Raw genomic sequence first — 8,273 nt, forward strand, 5'->3', positions numbered from 1 at the left:
TCTACAAACTGATTTATTATGTATTATTTGACCCAAAATAAGTAAAAATCTTGTGTCTAGGAAACAGCAGTTATGTATCTCACAGGGTAAAAGCTCAGAAGCAGCCCTGGAAATCTCTGTAAATGCACACAGAATCTCTGCATAAGCCAGAAGCAAAGTAAAAGCTATTAAAAGAAGTACAGTCTTTGTCCTATCATTAAGTTGTTATTTTCCACCTGTGCATCAATCACAGGTTAAGAAGTCTGTCCCAAATTTATTAAAATGGAAAGACAACAATGATAAAAGTAAAATACTTACACCTTTGTAATTTAATGCAATGCAGGAAATTAAAATTAAATTATGATTTTTTGCAAGATCTACAAGCTTTTTCAAAGTCAATGGCTGAGGACTGCAAATGAGGGTTTGTCTTTCTGCTATTGAAATGGCACTCATGGCAAAACCTGAATCCTCACTGGCTTCCCCTAAATCCAGAATTTCTTAGGTCTGTGTTCATGAACATTATTTAGCAAGAATTGCTGACAATTCCTTATGCTGTATAAACAATTCCTCCTCCAACCTAAATACAGTTTCCAGTCAGTGGCTCGCATGCCTCCCAGTTTACTTAAGGGTATGTATACAAAGATAAGATGAACTGGGTTTGGATCTTGGTGGTATGAATCCTTAATGATTAAATAAAGAGACCTAATTGAAAACCAAGTTTTGAAATTGGGTCTCCTTCTGAGAATATTTAAAATACAAAACACATACCTACAAGACACATATTACAGCTGCCCTACCTGGACTCCACTGTGGGTCCTGACCGTGGTTGAAGATCTAACAAAAAAAATCTGCTCTTAGTGAGAGCTCATCCCAACCACTTGGCAATTACCAAGGAGGGGGAGACAGCTATAATTGTATTTCATGGTCAAATTTAAGATAGATGTTTAGTATTTCCCGGTGTAGTTTTTATTTGAACACTGTTTGGGGCAATATATAATGGATTTGAATTCATTGCCTGTGATCTCAACAACCATTTTCTCTGCAGCCCCTTCAGTGTTTTCAATGTGATTAACTTTGTATTTTTCTGTTACACATGGAAGTAATGCCTCTCAAGTATTGGTTAATAAGCTCTAATAAGCCTGCTAACGACCTTTTCTATGTGCCAAATGTGAGCAGTCCATGCTGACATGAAGAGTAAGGGCAGCAGCTGTGCAGCAGCCTCAGCACTCCAGATGTGCTCAGTGCAGTGGCCAGCTGTGCTTTGTTTGTGTTTGAATGCTGAGAACACAGCTCTGCTCTTCACAGCTCTTATGAAACACAGTTTCTTCATCTGTCTTGTAAATTGTCTTCCACACCTGGAAGCTGCACTATGATTTCTGCCAGAAATCACAACCAGGTTTACTCCTTAGCATGGCTGTAAGTACTTTATTTTATCTGTTGTGGAATTACTTTTAAAAATACAATTCTATGGCCCCAGATTTGTTAACAAATAGATCTCAGGTGTAATCAATACATCCTCGCTGAGCATTAGAATGTGCAATTATATTTGCACAGATCTATGCAGATGGGCTTTTATTATAAATTATCTTCTTTCTCATGTTAGCAAACAATTTACCAAATAAATAAAAAATGAAGATTGATGGTATTAGAACAAAGTGCCCATTACAATTGCAGCAGCAGAGATCTGCAATAAGAAGGATGTAGAACATTTCAGTCTTTTTTAATACTCAGGATTTGTTTGTAGTTTAAGATTTGATTTCCTCATAGGCTCTGAGATTATAACAGACCACATTTTGACAGGGTTTTCTTTTGATTTTTCAGTGAACTAGATCCTGCTCCTCCTGCTCAAACACTTCCATTCATGTATGGCAAGTATCTCTCCCAGCATGGGAGGAAATACAGCAGCTTTGCTGATTATGTGAGCACTCAAGTGTGGATTTTTGTTGGTTTTGTCTGCAGTATGAATTTAAAAAAAACTTTCCCAAGCTGCCATGTTTTAAAAAATTTCTATTTTCTCATCCTCTTGTAGTAACCACTGTTGCCCTTAAAGTAGATAGAGATAAGTTAAAAGTTCTGTTTAAGGATAATTTCCTTCCTTTCAAAGGATTGCATCTGGCAACTGGAGGTAGAAGGAACATTTTTAGATTGTATTATGATTAGGAAGCAATGGAATGGGAGGCTGGTTGTATGTGCTCGTTCAAATGTGAGAGAATTTGGAAAATACATATAAAAATAATTAACAGCCTTTATTGGTGGCCCTGTTGGAAAAAACCTGCTAGCATTTACTGGGAATGAAAGATGCAGGAGCCTGCAGAACCTAAAAGAAATGGGCACACAGATCCTATGGAACTCCAATTCTTTTCTATCATTCCTATAATGCTTTCTAATAAAATTCTGCTATAGACTGTGGTGTATCTACTGCCTTTTCACAACCACGGATAGTTAAAAATCAACAAAAATCAATTGCTGAGAGTTTATCATTCCAATATGATTTAATAATTTGCTGTAAGGATAGCACAGTCTTACCAAAAATGCTGTAAAAAAGTCAGACCAAAAATAGACTAATGGTGGAATTCAGACTAGAAAGAAAATGCTGACTTTGATTTTTCATTTTCAAAGTTCTCTTTTTTCACTTTCCTTTTCAAAAAATCATATAAATAAACAGATTAACTTCCTAGCATGAAAAGGGGATATTATCTCAATTTGTAAGCCTTGTGACTTTGTGTGGGAGTTCCACAATTGTACTTACTATAGGGATACTCCCTACAAGTGAATTTATCGGGAGCAGATGGATGTAGGACTTCATGGAAAAAATGCTAAGCATCTGCAGTATCATTTGTGGTTAATGAGAGAGGAAGGTGGTTGGCTTTTTTACAAATCTAGCTCTCACTGAGGGGCAGACATACTCACAAAGACTTAGTAAATAACCCCAGATAAAAATATCAGTCAGGAGCTGTTCCTGTGCAGCAGCTGGTTCAATATTTTTATAACTTCAGTTTGATGCCACCATCACTAAGGTGTATATCTGTAACACACATTATTTGGATTAGGAAATAAAATGGAACATACCCAAAGAAGTAGATTACAACACATTTTAGTAGTTAAAGGGGAACTACATTGCAATGGTCTATATAATACTGTGAACATTCTGCTAAACAGTACATAAAAGCTGGTTTACTATAATTTTTTTTTTGCTAATGTATGCTCAGAAGGACTAATAATAGGCCTTATGAGTCACAAGCATTCATTAAGTAAGCCACCAGAGTTTAAAAAATGTAACATTTGAGATCTAGTCTGTTTGAAGTGAACAAGAAAATTAATATGTTTTAAGTAATAGTGACTCTTTTAAAAACACTATAATCATATGCTTCTAAATATTTAAGATTCTTTATTCTATACAAAACCATCATGTTAATTACTGGATTAGCAAGAATATCTTTCAAGACCAAATTTGAACCCATCTTCTTGGTTTTGAAACACATTTGGAATGCTTGAGTCCCTCAGAGTAGTCCCAAGGGGAAATGTGTTACTTTCGCTGGTGTCTGGTTGCTGGGGAAGGCCCACTGCAGGCAGGGGTTTGGTTTGCAGGGAAGAGCTGCCCTTTACTTTACTTGTCCCGCTGGCTTGATTTGGGTGCAATTAAATCAAATGATTTCTTCAAGATCACTGAGGGATTCAGTGACTCAACTGGGGTAAGAAAGCTGGACTGGGAAAACTGAAAATTCTAGTTCCCATGGTGGGACAATTTCTCAGTACCATTTAAGTAAATTAGAGGGGCAGCTATTGTATTTCAGAGTCATCTGTACAAACTGCTGCATTGTATAGACTAAATTTACATCACTAGGGAAATGCAGATACAGAAGGAAAACTGAATGAAAAAGCTGAACACTTTTATGTGACAAATATCTTAACAGACATACCAGACTGAAACCAGTTTAAATCAAGTTTTGTCTGCCAAAGATTTTTGAATTTGTAGGTATCTCTTTTAGAGAAAAAATTAGTCTTTCTTGCTTGTCTTTAGCCATGTATGAGTCAACTTTTAAAAACTGTATTTTGTAGCCTTACACGTGTTCAAAGTTCATTTGTCTTATTTTGCTTTGTTTTTTGTTTAATCTTTTTTTTTCCTGTTTTTTTAATGACCTAGAGACATGTCAGTACTGCCATGCTGGTATGATACCACTGCTTTTATCAGTAAGATTGGATGACTGCAAAAGACTTCCCTGCTGCCTGTATTGGTTACTGATAAGAGTAAGGAGTTGTCATTATCTATGACAGCAGAAGGCAATGACACATGCACATTGGCTCATCATTTGCATCAGAAAATTTGGTGATAAAGGAATAGTGAAATTTAGTATTTTCTAATGTATTTTCAAGGGCAGAACATAATGCTGCAGCAAGGACAAACTCCTGCAATTTCTTTTTATCCTCTTCCTCCTTCCAAACCTGACCTCACTTCTCCAGGCCTTTCATTCCCTCCAACATCAATTTTTCAACAGTGTTTTGTCCTCATAGACTCTTCATTTCAGCCTCAGTCTCCTGACTTAGCCAGTGCTGGCTTTCTCCTTGGCTTGCTGCCTGAGTCCCCTGCTGAACTCAGGATGTGGTTCTGCCAATCTAATTGTGGGCTGCTACTGAAAGGGGTAGTCCGTCCCGTTCCTCCTACTGTCTGTCCTGGTCTCTCTTGTGAGCTGAGTCAGGGAACTAAACTTGTATAGTTCCTTTTCTTTCAGTTCAGCTCTCTGAATCAGGTCATTATGGGGTAAAATGAGCACCAATGCTAAAAATCACAGCCAGGGTTGGAGACAGTGAAATAGGGAGAGGAGGGACCACCTCTTTCAGCAGCACTTGATAATTAATGTGAGGTTCATCATTAAACTGAATTTCAGGCTCCAGACTTCTCACCCTGCCTCTCTTGTGCTTCATTTTCCCCCTTTAGCCCCTCTTCCTTCCCATTTGTCCCTGCCCTTTCTGCTCCAATCCCAGAGATATCCATGAACTAATGCCAGCTGTCTTGCGCAGCTCCCTTTTTTAATGTGTCAGACCTGTACTTTACTGATGTCTTGTAGACAGACTTTGCCAGTAAGCACCTGTGGTCAATTGCTGTTTACAAAGCATTAGCTTGAGAGGATAGAAAATGCTTTGCCAATTAAGATACCTCATTTTTATAATCTCTTCTCAGACCAGCTTTCATTAAGAAGCTCTTTTACTTGTCCATGAAAAAAATCTGAACTCTGAAACGTTATAAAATGGATAAAACCCCTGATAGTTATGAAATTCCTACAAATTGAGCTTTCCTCACTTTGAACCCTTTGTATTAAAAATAAGCAGTGAAATAGTTTTCAACAATAGTTAGAGTCTCTTGTTCCTACTGTAAACAAATGCTGAATATCTGGGCAAAAATCTCTGCGTAATGCAAGTCAGCTCCCATTGACTTCACAGGAGTTATCGTGCTATATATGAGAGCAGAATCCTGTCTCTGTGAATAAAGGAGTTTTTTCCAGAGTGAGGGGGCTCTGCACAATGAATGCATTTTTACCAGCCCTTTCTGATTCATTGGCAAACTCCCAAACACAAGAACTGTTTCTGTAGTCTTTCTACTCTCACAATGACAGACATTTTCTTTTTCATTTTTAGTGGGAAGTCTTTTGTACGTATTTTTCTCATGAAAACGTGTGTCTTGGTATTTTGTACAATGAAGTAGAAAATATTTTTCAGTCACAATATTTTTGAAGTTGTTCCTTCCTGAGTTTATTGTGTATCTTCTAATTCCAGTTTAAACTGAGCTGAAGGTAAAGAAGCAGATTTGAGTCTGATGTGTACGTCTCCTGCAATTCAAAAGCTGCTTTCAAACGAGACTGGGCAGGCTCCTCTGGAAGTTGCAGCAGCCCCAGGGAACTATCCAAGTCATGCCAAAGTTGTGTCAGGCTGTGGTCCACCCTAGACCCAAACTAGAAAACAAGGGGATAGCTTTCTACTTTTCAGGAATTCTCCAATGGGCCAAAGTGAAATTCCCTTTAGCAACACACACATGAAAAAAAACCCCTTGTGCTGAAGAACTGCCCTCTACGGAGTTTCTGTATTGTTAACAATTACAATCTTGCCTCCTATCATATTTTATTTTTTCCCCAGAGTTCTACATGACAATTTTTAAAAAGAACTTAGCAGGTATATTTAGGCAATATTTTTAAAGTTTTGAATTTTTTGTGTTATATGATTTACAGTTTTATCATCATCATCATCATCATCATATCTTATTTTCAAGGTGGCTTTCTTCCTGTTGTGCTCTGGGAAATAAGTATTATTGATGACACCATTACAAAGATCAGATAAAGCTGCCTCTCCAGAGAAACAAGAAATTGTAAGTTGAGGAGCACTCAGTGCTGAACGGTCTGTGAGATGAGCCTACACTTGACAATGTTCAGACACCCATATTCAGGACCACCAGTACCATTCCCTCATTTCTCTCTGTGGAACCAGCTCAAGTGTTTCAGTAACCACCTGATACACATGACTGGATTTCTTCCAAACCTGAGTTAAAACCTATCTTTAAAAAGTATATCTAATCTCATGTTTAAAACCCAAGCAAATGTATACCCACTATCTCTGCTGATATAAACTATTTAAATGTTTAATTGCCCTCACAGTTGAGAAATGTCAACATTAGGTTTGTCTTGCTTCAGTTTCCAGCAAATGGACAGCATTGCCTTTGTCAGCCAGGCTGAAATGGTCATACTATCAAGATCTCATTCCTGTATTTAAGTACCTTTTCAAAGTAATTCAGTCTTTTGTCAGGTGTTTTTTCTTTCAGAAACTAAATAAGCTGAATTGTGGAAGCTTCATATTCTATGTTATTGTTGTCTGCTCTCTGGATAATTTTTCAGTACTCTTTGAACTATCACTAATATTTCCCTGCTATTGTAAATATCAGAAGTGGCTGCAGGTGTTTTTGTACCTTTTCTTCACCACTGTGTGCAAATGTCTGCTTTCTAGAAGACAAGTTTAATGCCCACTAGATGACATTAGCTCTTTTTCAGTTGCTGTGATGTGGCACTGCCAGGGCTGTGCCGGCCCCCACTCTGGGGCTGATGGCTGGGCCTGGACTCTCACAGGAGCCATGTGGCAGATCAGGCTGTCCCCATTCAGCACTTTGTGTTCACTGGAGGCTGGAGGGACCCTTCCATTATTTTACCTGGCAGCAGTGTGTATCTCATGGGTTTATATGCCCATGAGTCAGGACACTGACTGTCCTCCATCTCACAAACAGTTTAATTTTCAGTGGGGGTGAGGATCCACTGTCTCATCCAAGTCAGGCTGGGCTGCAGGAGATGGCTGATTTTAAAAATGAGCATAATAGTTAGTAGAGTAAAACTGAGCCTCTGAAACTCACTGGAGCAGAGTACAAAAAGATTCCAATGTTTGAGGTTGTGCAGACTGGAGAGTTTTGGTGATGCCGGATAATACTGCTTCTTCTAATACTTAAGTTTACAATTTCTTTAATTTAAAAAAAATTAATATATTTAGCTGTTGATATGTCATTGCATAATGTAGGGATTGGTCATTCCTTAGAGACAATCTGTTTTTTTAAATCTATATTAATTTCCACCATTCTTTCCATCTAGTAAACTTTACTGTTATTGAATCCATATGGTGCCCAGTCCAAAAAGATTGATATAGGTGCATTTTGCCGGCATGTTATTCCCTAATAGTGTAGGCTACCTATTTGAATAAACTGGGAAAAATAATTCAGCAAAGCAGATGTTAAAATGGAATGACAGTCAGTCTTTTGCTTGGTGACATTTAGAAGAAGAATAAAAATGGAGATGGCTTATTTCTGGCCTGAAATGGAATGTATTAGCTGAGCAGTGTGACAAGGAGTAATTAGTGAGTGATACGTTATTTTCTTTTGTTGTTCTACAGCCAATGGAATGATTTAGTTGATGTACTGTAACAGTAGAGACTATTGGAATCAGACGTTCAAGAGGCAAATAGGTTTATTCTATTTTATACTTTATGTTTACTGCTTTCTGGCAATATTGCAATCATTGTAATGATTTGAACTAACCATGCTGATAAATATGTAATTGCTCATAAGACATCTCTTAAATTGTGTGTTAAATTTTTAAGATGTAGTCCGGTGTAGCTTTTTCACTCGGGTTTGGTCTCTTGCTATTTTTAAGAACTGCTTTGATGTAGGAGCTCTCGTGTCACACGTGAGTTTTGCGAAGTCCCCACTTAATGCCATTACCGCCGCTGGCTGAGAGCTCTGAGGGAGAGCACACTGGGGCTGGGGGTGC

This window comes from Zonotrichia albicollis, chromosome 9 (assembly GCF_047830755.1).
Source record: "Zonotrichia albicollis isolate bZonAlb1 chromosome 9, bZonAlb1.hap1, whole genome shotgun sequence".
Classification (NCBI taxonomy): domain Eukaryota; kingdom Metazoa; phylum Chordata; class Aves; order Passeriformes; family Passerellidae; genus Zonotrichia; species Zonotrichia albicollis.